Here is a 14,976-nt window from a genome sequence, read left to right on the forward strand (position 1 = left end):
CAGCCGCAAACAGGAGGCATCCGAACCCGTTGATGATTATGTCACCAAACTGCGCGAACTGGCGGTGCTCTGCAGTTTTGGTAACAACGCTGAGACTCTCATCTGCGACATGCTGGTGGTCCACACCAACAGCAGAAAAGTACAAGATAAGTTCATTTTAGAGAAGGAATTGCAGCTGGAAAAAGCTATTGAAATAGCGAGAGCAGTTGAGGAGATGGTAGGCAGAAGGAAAGAATTTGCAAGCGGCCACGGCCCTACCGAAGTTCAATCAGTGGCAATCCGCCCAAAGAAGGAGAGGCCGGTCCTCGATGCGAGAGAAGGAAAATGGGGGAAGAAAGAACCGTTGAAATGCCACAGGTGCACCAGCACGAAGCATCTAGACTTCGATAGAGAGTGCCCAGCAAGAGACAAGGAGTGCTCAGTATGCAAAAAGATTGGTCACTTCTCAATCATGTCTCGGTGGCGCAACAAGAAGATCACGAGTGTTAACGCTGAACACAACACAGAGAGGGATTCGTCCTCGGAAGATGAAGGGAGACCGACAGTCATCATGGTGAACAGCTCACGGGCCAGAAGGGAAAAGCCCCACTGTGCAATCAAAATAAATGGACTGGAAACAAGGGTCATGGCTGATTCGGGTTCTGATCTCACCATAATACCCCTACGCACGTACAAAGAGATGATGGGTACAGAGACGGTCCAAGTACTCAGCACACGGCACAAGCCTACAGTTTTTGGTGGTGCGTCTGTAGACTTGTTGGGCTACATCAAAGGGAAAGTAGAGTTCAAAGGAAGAGAGACCACCACCAAAGTTTACTTTAGTCAAGAAGGCCCAGCGGTATTAGGGTGGGACGACCAGGCGAAACTGAAAATCAAGCTGGACCCCAGCACAGAGGATCAGGTACTGTCAGTCAGTTGGAGGAGCGCACCAGTAGTGAAAAGTGATTACCCCAAACTATTTTTGGAAGAATCTGGTCACATCAAGGGCTTCGTCCACAAAATATTACTCAAAACCAACGCAGTTCCGGTCAAGCACAGATTAAGGCCAGTACCGACAACGGCAAGAGACACACTCAGAAGCCAACTGGACAGAATGAAGAAAGATGGCGTCATCGAAGAAATTGAAGCTTCTGAGTGGCTGAGCCCAGTGGTACTCATAAAGAAACAGAACTCACAAGAGCTAAGAGTATGCATTGACCTCCGCAGCCTAAACCTGGAAGTTATTGCAGACAGCTACCCGCTGCCGAGCATAAATGAGTTAATCCTCATGATGAAGGAAGCCAAAGTATTCTCGAAACTGGACATGAGGAACGCCTACCATCAAATTCAACTGCACAAGGAGTCCAAGCCACTCACCGCTTTCATCACCCTGTTTGGCACGTACCAGTTCACCAAAATGCCATTTGGTTTATCATCTGCAGCCTCAGCGTTTCAACGCATGATGGATGCTCTACTGCGGAACGTCAGGAACGTGGCTTATTTCCAGGATGACATCCTTATCTACGCAAAGGACGAACAGATGCACGACGTCACATTGAGAACAGTCCTCACCAAACTGCAAGAAGCGGGTGTGAGATTAAGGTACAAAAAATGTGTGTTCAAAGCAAAAGAAGTTGTGTATTTGTGGTACAAAATATCAGAGAAAGGTATAAGTCCCAAGCAAAACTTACTGCAGGCCTTAATTAAAGCTCCAGAACCCACCAACAAAGACGAAGTGAGGTCATTCCTCGGGATGGTGGAGTACTATGCAAAATTCATCCCCAAATTCTCAGAAACCTCAGCACCGCTCCGAGAGCTCCTCAAAAAAGGGTCGGAGTACACGTGGCAGGAAGATCAGAAGAAAGCGGTGGAAAGCATAAAACAACACATAGTTGAAGCGCCATGCTTGCAACCGTTCAACCCAGAGTGGAGTACAGTCATGACTACAGACGCCAGTGCATATGGACTAGGGGCGGTCCTCACTCAGAAGAAGGGCGACACGGAACATGTGGTAGCGTTTGCCTCGAAAGCCCTATCGTCAGCTGAACAAAACTACTCCACCATAGAGAAGGAGATGTTAGCGTGTACATGGGCTGTGGAACATTTCAGGACATATGTGTGGGGCACGAAGTTCAAGTTGGTTACCGACCATAAGCCCCTCATCCACATGCTCAGCTCAGGTGGCACCAAAGTGTCAACACCCCGATTAGCACGCATAGCAGCAAAACTGCAGGAATACACCTTCGAGGTGCAACACATCTCCGGATGGAAGAATTTGCAGGCAGACTGCATGTCAAGATTGCCAGAGGGCAAGGACAATGCCACCACTTTCTTACAAGAAGAATGCATTGTAGCATCCATTACAGATCTCAAGGCGCCCGACTACCTGGAACTCAGCGAAAAACACTGGATGGAAGAAGACGGAAAGGATCCTACCATGGTGAGAATCAGAGAATGGATCAAAAACGGATGGCCAGACGAAAGGGCAGTGCCAGAAGGTATGAGACCTTATTGGAAAGTGGCAGATGAGATCTCAGAAGCCGACGGCATAATTATGAAAACCGACCAGATAATCCCACCCGCAGGCATGAGAAAAATCATTCTGTGCAGGGCCCCTGCAGGCCATCTGGGGAACACCATGACACGTTGCAGAGTGAGAGAAGCCTACTGGTGGCCGTCCATGGACCTGGAGATCCGCACCATGATTGAGAGATGCCATGAGTGTCTCAACAGTGACAAGCGCCTGAAAATCGGACAGGCGCCCATGATTCCCACATAAACCCCGGAAGCGGTGTGGTCAAAAGTGGGTCTAGACTTCATAGGACCTTTGGAGACGATGGCGCCTGAGCATCGGTACGGCATAGTACTAGTGGACTATTTATCGAAATGGTCGAGGCCGAGTTTGTTCCTAACATCACGACCGAAACCGTAATAGAGGTCCTGACGGCCATTTTTCAGAGCGAAGGGCTCCCCAACGAGTTAGTAACAGACAACGGAGTACAACTTATATCCAGAGACATGGAACTGTTTCTGAGGAAGCACAACATACACCAGAAGAAAGCAGCACTCTACCATCCCCAAGCAAATGGGCTCTTCGAGAGGGACAATAGGTTAATTAAGGGAGCCATCCAATTAGCAACCGCTTCAGGATTGGATCCCCTCAAAACAACAAAAGAGGCCATCGCAGCTCACAGACTGACCCCCAACGGGATCACCCAAATTTCTCCTTTTCGCATGCTGAGAGGGAGGAGAGCAGCATCCACGCTGGTACCGCCATGGTTGGCCAAAGTAAGAGAAGACGAAGAAGTAAACATGTCGGAAGTGGTGTGGAGAATAGAGAACAACAAGGCATGCATGAAAAGGTGGAGCGACAGAAGAAGAAGGACCAAACAAGAGTCAGAAGTAAAAGAAGGAGATTGGATCAAAATACGGTTACCGACCAAGGATCAGATCACGGGCTCACGGTTCAGCGGACCTGTGAAGGTGATTCACCGAGGAGCCAACGATGTCCGCACCGAAGATGGGCACACATGGAACATGGAAAGAGTAGCCACGTTTGAAAAGAGGCAAGAGAGAGAAAAGACTTATGAAAGGTCTGAAGCTGAAGGAGTAATGGACAATGAGAGGGGGGAAGAACGAGAGCCGGAGACAGACAGAAGAGAAGTTGAAGGAAATGAGATTCAAGTGGATGCCCCAACTCTCGAGCGAGAAAATGACCAGCAGGACGTGTGCAGTGAGAGAGGCGATCGTCCGCGAAGGGAACACAGAAGACCGGTGAGATACAATGACTATGTATTGCAATGAACTGCCTTTGCATTATCAGGGGGAGGTGTGTAGAGATATCGCAAGACCTGCTGGTCTCGCGAGATCTCATGCGCGGCCGGAAGTGCGGGCCCCGCGCGCTCAGCGAGGCATTCGAGCGGGAGAAAGCCACGGAGCAGGACGCGCTCCGGGGCGCTCCTCCCAAGAAGAGGCCTCCAAGCCGCAAGAGAGACTCTCAGCATGTACACGAGTTGTGTCGCAGCTCCAGGGCCTGTTGCCGATCATTGACTCATATCATATATGTTGCAGATTTACTTGAGTGGCACAGAAGAATAAAAGCACACAACTTACAACCACACCGCCTCCTATCATTTATTGTGAGAATTATACAACAAATTGCTCTAATAACTTACAGGTAATCTTCATTACTCTTAGTCGTACCCTTCCTCGTCACAGCATTTACTTCATGAGGCCCCTGCCTCCGATACAGGACTTTCTTCTATTTCTTTTCTTTTGTCTAACTTCTCCCCTTGACCCTCAGCTTCCTGTTTAACATATTCAAGCCGCAGCATGGGAACCCCCGTAGGGAGGGAGAGGCGGGTCGTCAGTACTGTGACGAGGAAGAGTAGGATTAGGAGTAATGAAGATTGCTGGTAAGTAATCAGAGCATTACCTCCACGTCCACTCTTCCTCGACCCAGTACTTACTTCATGAGGCATACCATAGGAGCAACAGGGAGAGGTCCCAATGAGACACAGAGACAGAAGTGCAGCAACAAAAAAAACACCTTTATTGACTCCAATAATCACATCCCAACAGACAAAACACCAACCCTGAAGGAACCATCCCTAGAGTGAGAGACGTTCAACTGATAGTGGTTGACAAAGGTGCTCTGATCCGCCCAGGTTTCAGCCAAACCCCTGTAGAGAAACGCCCAAATCTTCTGTAGAGATAACAGCATCTGGCCAGGAAGCAGCCTAACCCCCTGGTAGATCGACCCTGAACGTGGTCAGGTACAGGCAGGCCAGAAACCAAATAGGACATGGAGACAACAGTACGGATCCACCGGCTAATGAAAACCACAGAGGCCTTACGCCCCGCTCCACGGGGCCACAAGTAACCAAGAGACTATCAGACTGCCGGAAAGGGGCAGTCCGAGCCAAATATTCCAGAACTGCCCGCTGCACCTTAATGGCATGCCAAGCCACCTCGTTCGGCGCCTGGGGTTTCTGAAAAACCGCAGGGAGAACCAGATCCTGAGAAGTGTGAAACTGAGACACAACTTTAGGCAGAAACTTGGGATCACACCGCAAAACCACAGAGTCCGGCAGAACTCTCAAGAAAGAGGGTTGACACAACAGAGCCCCAACCTCCCCAAGCCTATGGGCAGACGTGATGGCAATCAGGAAAGCAGTCTTCAGAGTAAGGTGCTTGATATCAATTTCCGACAGGCGCTCAAAGGGATGCCCCTGAAGGAACTTTAAGTCTGGAGGACGATCCCTGGGGGAAGGCCCTTATAGGTACAAGGATGGGAAGCAGAGACACCCCGAAGAAACTTCCCCACCAACACCTCCCCATCCAGGTGGCCATCAGAGTCCCCCAAGAGGATTTTAATGGAGGCCCATTGGGAGCAAAGTGTGGAGATCGCTATGCCCTTGTCAAAACCCTCCTGGAGGAACTGGAGAATAGCGGGTAGAGGGTAAGTGATGCAAGTACTCTCCCACCCTCGACACAGTCTGGGCCAAACTTTGCCAGTGTAGGCCAGGTAGCTTGTAGGTTCAACCCCTGCAGTTGCATGTTGCTCTGGCTCTCAGCAGCTGCGGGACAGGACGATCGTCTGTGGCGGGACAGTAGCCTTTTCTCAGCTCACGATGAAGAAAAGAGGACAGTTCCAGTGCAGCACATCACAGGGCACAAGGGGGCAGGCAGGCAAGGCTAATAAAATAACCGTCACCACATCCGGGCAATGCAGGTACTGCAAATGCTCACGGCATGACACACTCTTTTAAATCGCGACCCAGAGGAGCTAGGACAACATTTGGCGGGAGAGGGCCCAGGACCACAAGCTAGCGATTCCCCAAGTCTCGAGTTTCAACTCGGAACAGCAGTGCTCCTATGCGATACCCCAGGTTCAAGCTTGTCAGTTTGCTGGATGGCCCAGGAACACTTCTGATGAGGCTCTTTTTGAGGGTAATCAGGAGGTGCTGAGAGTAGTTGTTCCCCCTACTCCAAAGGGTCGAAGCGCACTTGCAGGCCTTCTGTGGTGGATACAAGAGCAGGGGTCTGACGGAACAACAGCAGGCTCAGGGTGCCAAACCTTCCAGCACTTCTCTGGTGGTTCCAAAGGTCTCCTTTGGCAATTCAGGATACTTGGTCCTTATGTAGTTTGGAGAGAACTTCAGTTGATAGACCTGGAATGGATACAGAGCCCCCTCTCTCATCCGAAATTCGTTTCATGCTCAAATCTAGGATAGCCAACAAAAGATATGCTCTCTTGCATGAACGTCAGGCATGAACCAATCGCGGTCCACATTGGTTCCAGTCATTCAGGCATACCAGACATACTGGCACCAGTAGTGTAGATTGGGACCAGAGAGTCCCAATCCTCTTCCTGGGCATTAGCACACGTGACATGCAGGAGCCCGCGAAAGTTGTGGTTTTCACGGGTGGCTGCATGCCCAAAGCCCTTGTCTGATCGAGCTGGGGGAAGACAAAGGGACAAAATGGACAAAGGACAGAACAAAAGACTTTGTGCCACAGCCATTTCGGCAGTGGCCACAGTCTTGAGCCAAACACAGTAAACGCAGTATGGTTAACTAAAAAGAATTACAAATACTATAAAAGTAAACTGCTGCCACCAGTTTGTCCTAGGCACACCTGTACAGTCACCAGAAAATCCTTAGAGTGTGTCTAGGGCCATAAAACAAAAGGACCCCTATGTGCGGTACTGTAAGGTACTTGGCACATAGATCAAAAGTTATCAAGAAATGACAACATAATCAAAGACTAAGGGAAATATAGTTTGTCAGTACTGACAGTATGAAGGACGTGTCAGTATCCCCATAACAGATGAACAAAAGCCCAGAGGAGTGCAGCTGAAGGCTGCGCTCCACAGAAAAAAGTCCGGTTAGGTTAGCCAAACAAAAGCAAAAAGTTTGGAGCGGTCCATAAACAGAGGGAAAATTGCACCTAAGGAAAATCTTCCCTAGCGGTGCTTTATTTGGCAAGAGTTAACTTAGTACGATTCTGCTCTGCACTGGCATCCTGGATATGCCGGTGAAGACATTCTTGGCCTCCTCATCCAGGCACCCGGGCAAATGGCACTAAGGTTGGCAGCTTGAACACTCCTTTCATGGGGGCTAAGCTCCCAGCTGAAACCAGTGACCGACCACTTCCCTTGCTGAAATCTCGTAACTCCCTCCATTCCTATCCTTTCCCTCTTTCCCCTTTTCTTTATTTGACCCTCCTCATTTCAATGTACATACTTACCTGTTAGCTGGCAGCTTAGCCCCATGGCAGACGCTGTCTCTTGTTGCAGTTCCCAAACCCCCCCACAACCCTCCTCAATCATTGGATTGCCCTGTGGCCATTACTAAGGACTTGTACCCCTGGGTGCCATGCTCTAACTCCTGGTTGCAGTGGACCCTTGTGGTCTCAACCTGCACTTTTTTTATGTATACACCTCACAACTCCGCCTCGGGGCTCTGAAAAAACGAACAAAGTAGTGCTCAGTACGACAGTAAAATAGAGAGAAAATTGATACAGAAACAATATAGTTATGAGAGAGAGGGAGGGTAGTTTTCGGTTGCACCCGTGCTCGATCACTGTCTGGGGACTGGATAGGACCGGGATGCATAAAACCTTGCCTGGGGGAACGAAACGCCCCTCTGATCTTCTGCCACTGCCTAGATCCTGCCTCTGATCCGCAGACCGCCTCCGACGTTCAGCCCTGCGACTCTCTACCAGATATACAGACAAAGCCCGGCACCGTGGTGGGTCCATCTCCGCTCCATCCTTTTTTGCACCCCTTGTCTCCCTATCCAGTCCTGTGTGATTGGTGCGGTACCCGGCTTAGCCGCATCAACACACACTTGCCCTCCGCAAGATAAATTAGAAAATTGGAACACTTATACTGCTTCATGGGGCATAGCTGCACCCCCCACCCCCCGATCTTGAAACATTTGATGCCCCCGCCCTTACCCCCTTCCCGAACCACCATCACCTTAGCCGGACAAAAACAATAGACACGAGTGGTGTGTGTTGAAAGAAAACACCTGCTGCGTGCTTTATTTGGCAAGAGTTAATTTACGGGTGCTCCGTGTACAGTGCATCACAGTGACAGGATTCTACTCTGCACTGGTGTTTTGTATATGCTGGTGAAGATATTCTTGGCCAACATAATTATAGGGAAGGTTACACAGAAGAATGGCACGTGCCAGTGATTATGACTTCTGCAAAACCTTAAATCCATCACTTTTTGTTTTGGTGGGAAACTGGACATCATTAACAAGGACTGTGTGTCGCTCACAGGTAATTGGATGTCACTGCTTATGATGTCATGTTGTGTGATGGCATTCTGTAGAATATAATTTCCCAGGACATCATCTGGGTCAAAAGTTGCACCAAATGGTTCACCCACCTACCCTACCCCACCCGCGCAAATTCAAAAGTTGTCACCACTTCACCTATTCCTTCAACCGCAGCCCTTTTAAAAAAAAAACACCTATGCAACTGGAAATCTTTGCAAAAGCATTAAACTAAATAATGCCCAGTACTGTGAGTTGTGAATTATGGCCATATGTGCCCTGAGTCACATTGAAATATTATGACCCCTATAAGTCTCTTTTCCATTTCATGGCACAGACAGAACATGTTGAAATGAGCAACAAGTTTTAACATGGAAATTACATTTGGGGAGATATAGTAGAAAAATAAGAATTAGCGATTTATTTCCACTGCATCGTCTGCCATTCAATGATAACTTTAAGTGTGAAAAGATTCTGATTATCAAATGGAGCAGCATGAAAAACCTTTAAAAAATATCCCCTGCCTATACCGGGGATCGAACCAGGGATCTTTAGATCTTCAGTCTAACGCTCTCCCAACTGAGCTATTTCGGCTGAGTGATTGTGCTCTTCGGTCGTCTTGCAAAGAAACAGACATCTGCAATCCTAGACCTCATTTCCTTCCTTTTTTGTTGTTGTAATATTGCCCCAGTTATAGCATCGGATTTTCCATTTCTTTGTTTATTCTGTAACCAGCAAGTACAATGGAACAAAACGGGTGGGATGTCAGGAAGGAGATCAATAGAGCTGCTCGCCAAATCATTTCGAAAGAAAAATCGCATTTTCGGCTCCAGGTGCAACTATCACGTGCACGGAGCCTCTCTCCATCGTGCTGTTTCTTGTAGATGTGTGATGGGCCCTTGGCTGTGTTCTAAGTTGATCTTTAAGTACTTTCGAACCAAACCCGCACGGTACTCTTGGTGTCAAAAAATCACGCGGTATACAGCCTGATAATGAATTTAAGGCATTGAAGTGCAACTATAGGGAGCAGGATCAATATTGAAATCACACGTACAAACAATGATATCTTTCACGTTGTGTGCTGGTCATTCAGCATGCCATTTGCAAGCGCTCGTACATGTATCCTTCGATAGCTCAGTTGGTAGAGCGGAGGACTGTAGTGAGGTAATCAGATATCCTTAGGTCGCTGGTTCAAATCCGGCTCGAAGGACATTTTGCTAATAAAACACTTCTTGCCACGTAATATCAATGGAAACCGCACACTTATACTGCGCTGTATTTGGTCACATTGAACGACCGGTTCTCAACATTTTTATGACTTTTGGAAACCAGATTGTGATCGTTTGTGCTGGTTGAAAGGTGAGTTGTCTTCCTTTTTAGCAGGACAAGGTTGCCTGTGCTCGGATTCTGTGTCAAGACTGGAGGCCCGAATTATGCTTACTCTTCTCTTTTCTCGAGCAGCATTAAAGAAAAGAATATTAAAAAGAAACCATCACAAAAACGACATTTCCCATTAAAACAGCTGTTTGTAGTCCGTTTATGATAGGTCGAATGTTGTTTCCATGTGACTATTGTATCCAATCCTCTCTAACTGCGTCCATAAACCTGGCTTCCTTTCTCTTCCCTTCCTCTTTCTTTGCTGCTTGGGCAGCAGTTAAGTCAAACTTTATTTACAATTGTGTAGAGATATGCGAGACCTACCGGTCTCGCGAGATCTCGTGCGCGGCCGGAAGTGCGGGCCCCGCACGCTCAGCGAGGCATTCGAGCGGGAGAAAGCCACGGAGCAGGACGTGCTCCCGGGCGCTCCTCCCAAGAAGAGGCCTCCAAGCCGCAAGAGAGACTCTCACATTGTACACGAGTTGCATCGCAGCTCCAGGGCCTGTTGCCCATCATTGACTCATATCATATATGTTGCAGATTTACTTGAGTGGCACAGAAGAATAAAAGCACACAACTTGTAACCACACCGCCTCCTATCATTTATTGTGAGAATTACACAACATAATTGGCGACGAGGATCATCACTAAAACCCGCATGGAGCCATGCAAGGAGCGACACCACCACCGCCCTTCCTGCAAACTCCAGGTAGGCTTGCCATTCCGTGGACACAATGGCAACCCTTATTCACAACGTATGTAGAGGCCATGGGCGGTGCGGGCTACTCGGCGGCGAGACACAGAGCGATGTTACTAAATGCCCTGGGCGTTGAAGGACAGAGGGTGTTTGAGAGTCTCACCCCGGAGCCGGTAGCTGGTGATAATGATGATGAATTCAAGGAGGCTGTGCGAAGGATTGTTAAAAGGTTCGCCAGCAAGGAGAATACCGTCCTGCACAGGATTCGGTTCTACAGCCGCAAACAGGAGGCGTCCGAACCCGTTGATGATTATGTCACCAAACTGCGCGAACTGGCGGTGCTCTGCAGTTTTGGTAACAACGCTGAGACTCTCATCTGCGACATGCTGGTGGTCCACACCAACAGCAGAAAAGTACAAGATAAGTTCATTTTAGAGAAGGAATTGCAGCTGGAAAAAGCTATTGAAATAGCGAGAGCAGTTGAGGAGATGGTAGGCAGAAGGAAAGAATTTGCAAGCGGCCACGGCCCTACCGAAGTTCAATCAGTGGCAATCCGCCCAAAGAAGGAGAGGCCGGTCCTCGATGCGAGAGAAGGAAAATGGGGGAAGAAAGAACCGTTGAAATGCCACAGGTGCACCAGCACGAAGCATCTAGACTTCGATAGAGAGTGCCCAGCAAGAGACAAGGAGTGCTCAGTATGCAAAAAGATTGGTCACTTCTCAATCATGTCTCGGTGGCGCAACAAGAAGATCACGAGTGTTAACGCTGAACACAACACAGAGAGGGATTCGTCCTCGGAAGATGAAGGGAGACCGACAGTCATCATGGTGAACAGCTCACGGGCCAGAAGGGAAAAGCCCCACTGTGCAATCAAAATAAATGGACTGGAAACAAGGGTCATGGCTGATTCGGGTTCTGATCTCACCATAATACCCCTACGCACGTACAAAGAGATGATGGGTACAGAGACGGTCCAAGTACTCAGCACACGGCACAAGCCTACAGTTTTTGGTGGTGCGTCTGTAGACTTGTTGGGCTACATCAAAGGGAAAGTAGAGTTCAAAGGAAGAGAGACCACCACCAAAGTTTACTTTAGTCAAGAAGGCCCAGCGGTATTAGGGTGGGACGACCAGGCGAAACTGAAAATCAAGCTGGACCCCAGCACAGAGGATCAGGTACTGTCAGTCAGTTGGAGGAGCGCACCAGTAGTGAAAAGTGATTACCCCAAACTATTTTTGGAAGAATCTGGTCACATCAAGGGCTTCGTTCACAAAATATTACTCAAAACCAACGCAGTTCCGGTCAAGCACAGATTAAGGCCAGTACCGACAACGGCAAGAGACACACTCAGAAGCCAACTGGACAGAATGAAGAAAGATGGCGTCATCGAAGAAATTGAAGCTTCTGAGTGGCTGAGCCCAGTGGTACTCATAAAGAAACAGAACTCACAAGAGCTAAGAGTATGCATTGACCTCCGCAGCCTAAACCTGGAAGTTATTGCAGACAGCTACCCGCTGCCGAGCATAAATGAGTTAATCCTCATGATGAAGGAAGCCAAAGTATTCTCGAAACTGGACATGAGGAACGCCTACCATCAAATTCAACTGCACAAGGAGTCCAAGCCACTCACCGCTTTCATCACCCTGTTTGGCACGTACCAGTTCACCAAAATGCCATTTGGTTTATCATCTGCAGCCTCAGCGTTTCAACGCATGATGGATGCTCTACTGCGGAACGTTAGGAACGTGGCTTATTTCCAGGATGACATCCTTATCTACGCAAAGGACGAACAGATGCACGACGTCACATTGAGAACAGTCCTCACCAAACTGCAAGAAGCGGGTGTGAGATTAAGGTACAAAAAATGTGTGTTCCAACCAAAAGAAGTTGTGTATTTGTGGTACAAAATATCAGAGAAAGGTATAAGTCCCGAGCAAAACTTACTGCAGGCCTTAATTAAAGCTCCAGAACCCACCAACAAAGACGAAGTGAGGTCATTCCTCGGGATGGCGGAGTACTATGCAAAATTCATCCCCAAATTCTCGGAAACCTCAGCACCGCTCCGAGAGCTCCTCAAAAAAGGGTCGGAGTACACGTGGCAGGAAGATCAGAAGAAAGCGGTGGAAAGCATAAAACAACACATAGTTGAAGCGCCATGCTTGCAACCGTTCAACCCAGAGTGGAGTACAGTCATGACTACAGACGCCAGTGCATATGGACTAGGGGCGGTCCTCACTCAGAAGAAGGGCGACACGGAACATGTGGTAGCGTTTGCCTCGAAAGCCCTATCGTCAGCTGAACAAAACTACTCCACCATAGAGAAGGAGATGTTAGCGTGTACATGGGCTGTGGAACATTTCAGGACATATGTGTGGGGCACGAAGTTCAAGTTGGTTACCGACCATAAGCCCCTCATCCACATGCTCAGCTCAGGTGGCACCAAAGTGTCAACACCCGATTAGCACGCATAGCAGCAAAACTGCAGGAATACACCTTCGAGGTGCAACACATCTCCGGATGGAAGAATTTGCAGGCAGACTGCATGTCAAGATTGCCAGAGGGCAAGGACAATGCCACCACTTTCTTACAAGAAGAATGCATTGTAGCATCCATTACAGATCTCAAGGCGCCCGACTACCTGGAACTCAGCGAAAAACACTGGATGGAAGAAGACGGAAAGGATCCTACCATGGTGAGAATCAGAGAATGGATCAAAAACGGATGGCCAGACGAAAGGGCAGTGCCAGAAGGTATGAGACCTTATTGGAAAGTGGCAGATGAGATCTCAGAAGCTGACGGCATAATTATGAAAACCGAACAGATAATCCTGCCCGCAGGCATGAGAAAAATCATTCTGTGCAGGGCCCCTGCGGGCCATCTGGGGAACACCATGACACGTTGCAGAGTGAGAGAAGCCTACTGGTGGCCGTCCATGGACCTGGAGATCCGCACCATGATTGAGAGATGCCATGAGTGTCTCAACAGTGACAAGCGCCTGAAAATCGGACAGGCGCCCATGATTCCCACATAAACCCCGGAAGCGGTGTGGTCAAAAGTGGGTCTAGACTTCATAGGACCTTTGGAGACGATGGCGCCCGAGCATCGGTACGGCATAGTACTAGTGGACTATTTATCGAAATGGTCGAGGCCGAGTTTGTTCCTAACATCACGACCGCAACCGTAATAGAGGTCCTGACGGCCATTTTTCAGAGCGAAGGGCTCCCCAACGAGTTAGTAACAGACAACGGAGTACAACTTATATCCAGAGACATGGAACTGTTTCTGAGGAAGCACAACATACACCAGAAGAAAGCAGCACTCTACCATCCCCAAGCAAATGGGCTCTTCGAGAGGGACAATAGGTTAATTAAGGGAGCCATCCAATTAGCAACCGCTTCAGGATTGGATCCCCTCAAAACAACAAAAGAGGCCATCGCAGCTCACAGACTGACCCCCAACGGGATCACCCAAATTTCTCCTTTTCGCATGCTGAGAGGGAGGAGAGCAGCATCCACGCTAGTACCGCCATGGTTGGCCAAAGTAAGAGAAGACGAAGAAGTAAACATGTCGGAAGTGGTGTGGAGAATAGAGAACAACAAGGCATGCATGAAAAGGTGGAGCGACAGAAGAAGAAGGACAAAACAAGAGTCAGAAGTAAAAGAAGGAGATTGGATCAAAATACGGTTACCGACCAAGGATCAGATCACGGGCTCACGGTTCAGCGGACCTGTGAAGGTGATTCACCGAGGAGCCAACGATGTCCGCACCGAAGATGGGCACACATGGAACATGGAAAGAGTAGCCACGTTTGAAAAGAGGCAAGAGAGAGAAAAGACTTATGAAAGGTCTGAAGCTGAAGGAGTAATGGACAATGAGAGGGGGGAAGAACGAGAGCCGGAGACAGACAGAAGAGAAGTTGAAGGAAATGAGATTCAAGTGGATGCCCCAACTCTCGAGCGAGAAAATGACCAGCAGGACGTTTGCAGTGAGAGAGGCGATCGTCCGCGAAGGGAACACAGAAGACCGGTGAGATACAATGACTATGTATTGCAATGAACTGCCTTTGCATTATCAGGGGGAGGTGTGTAGAGATATCGCAAGACCTGCTGGTCTCGCGAGATCTCATGCGCGGCCGGAAGTGCGGGCCCCGCGCGCTCAGCGAGGCATTCGAGCGGGAGAAAGCCACGGAGCAGGACGCGCTCCGGGGCGCTCCTCCCAAGAAGAGGCCTCCAAGCCGCAAGAGAGACTCTCAGCATGTACACGAGTTGTGTCGCAGCTCCAGGGCCTGTTGCCGATCATTGACTCATATCATATATGTTGCAGATTTACTTGAGTGGCACAGAAGAATAAAAGCACACAACTTACAACCACACCGCCTCCTATCATTTATTGTGAGAATTATACAACAAATTGCTCTAATAACTTACAGGTAATCTTCATTACTCTTAGTCGTACCCTTCCTCGTCACAGCATTTACTTCATGAGGCCCCTGCCTCCGATACAGGACTTTCTTCTATTTCTTTTCTTTTGTCTAACTTCTCCCCTTGACCCTCAGCTTCCTGTTTAACGTATTCAAGCCGCAGCATGGGAACCCCCGTAGGGAGGGAGAGGCGGGTCGTCAGTACTGTGACGAGG

The 14,976-nt window shown here is 48.8% G+C and overlaps 2 non-coding genes across 2 annotated transcripts; one reads left to right on the forward strand and one right to left on the reverse strand.

Annotated features, from left to right (window-relative positions):
- Nucleotides 1–8,788: 8,788 nt before the first annotated feature.
- On the reverse strand, nucleotides 8,789–8,861 carry TRNAF-GAA (transfer RNA phenylalanine (anticodon GAA)). The gene has a single exon. It is a non-coding gene; the product is annotated as a tRNA-Phe (tRNA).
- Nucleotides 8,862–9,390: 529 nt separating this feature from the next.
- Nucleotides 9,391–9,477, forward strand: TRNAY-GUA (transfer RNA tyrosine (anticodon GUA)). Its single transcript is given in 2 exon segments — nucleotides 9,391–9,427; nucleotides 9,442–9,477. It is a non-coding gene; the product is annotated as a tRNA-Tyr (tRNA).
- Nucleotides 9,478–14,976: the final 5,499 nt, after the last annotated feature.

This window comes from Ambystoma mexicanum, assembly GCF_040938575.1.
Source record: "Ambystoma mexicanum isolate Mex_15411 chromosome 12 unlocalized genomic scaffold, UKY_AmexF1_1 Mex_chr12_unloc.2, whole genome shotgun sequence".
In the NCBI taxonomy this organism is placed as follows: domain Eukaryota; kingdom Metazoa; phylum Chordata; class Amphibia; order Caudata; family Ambystomatidae; genus Ambystoma; species Ambystoma mexicanum.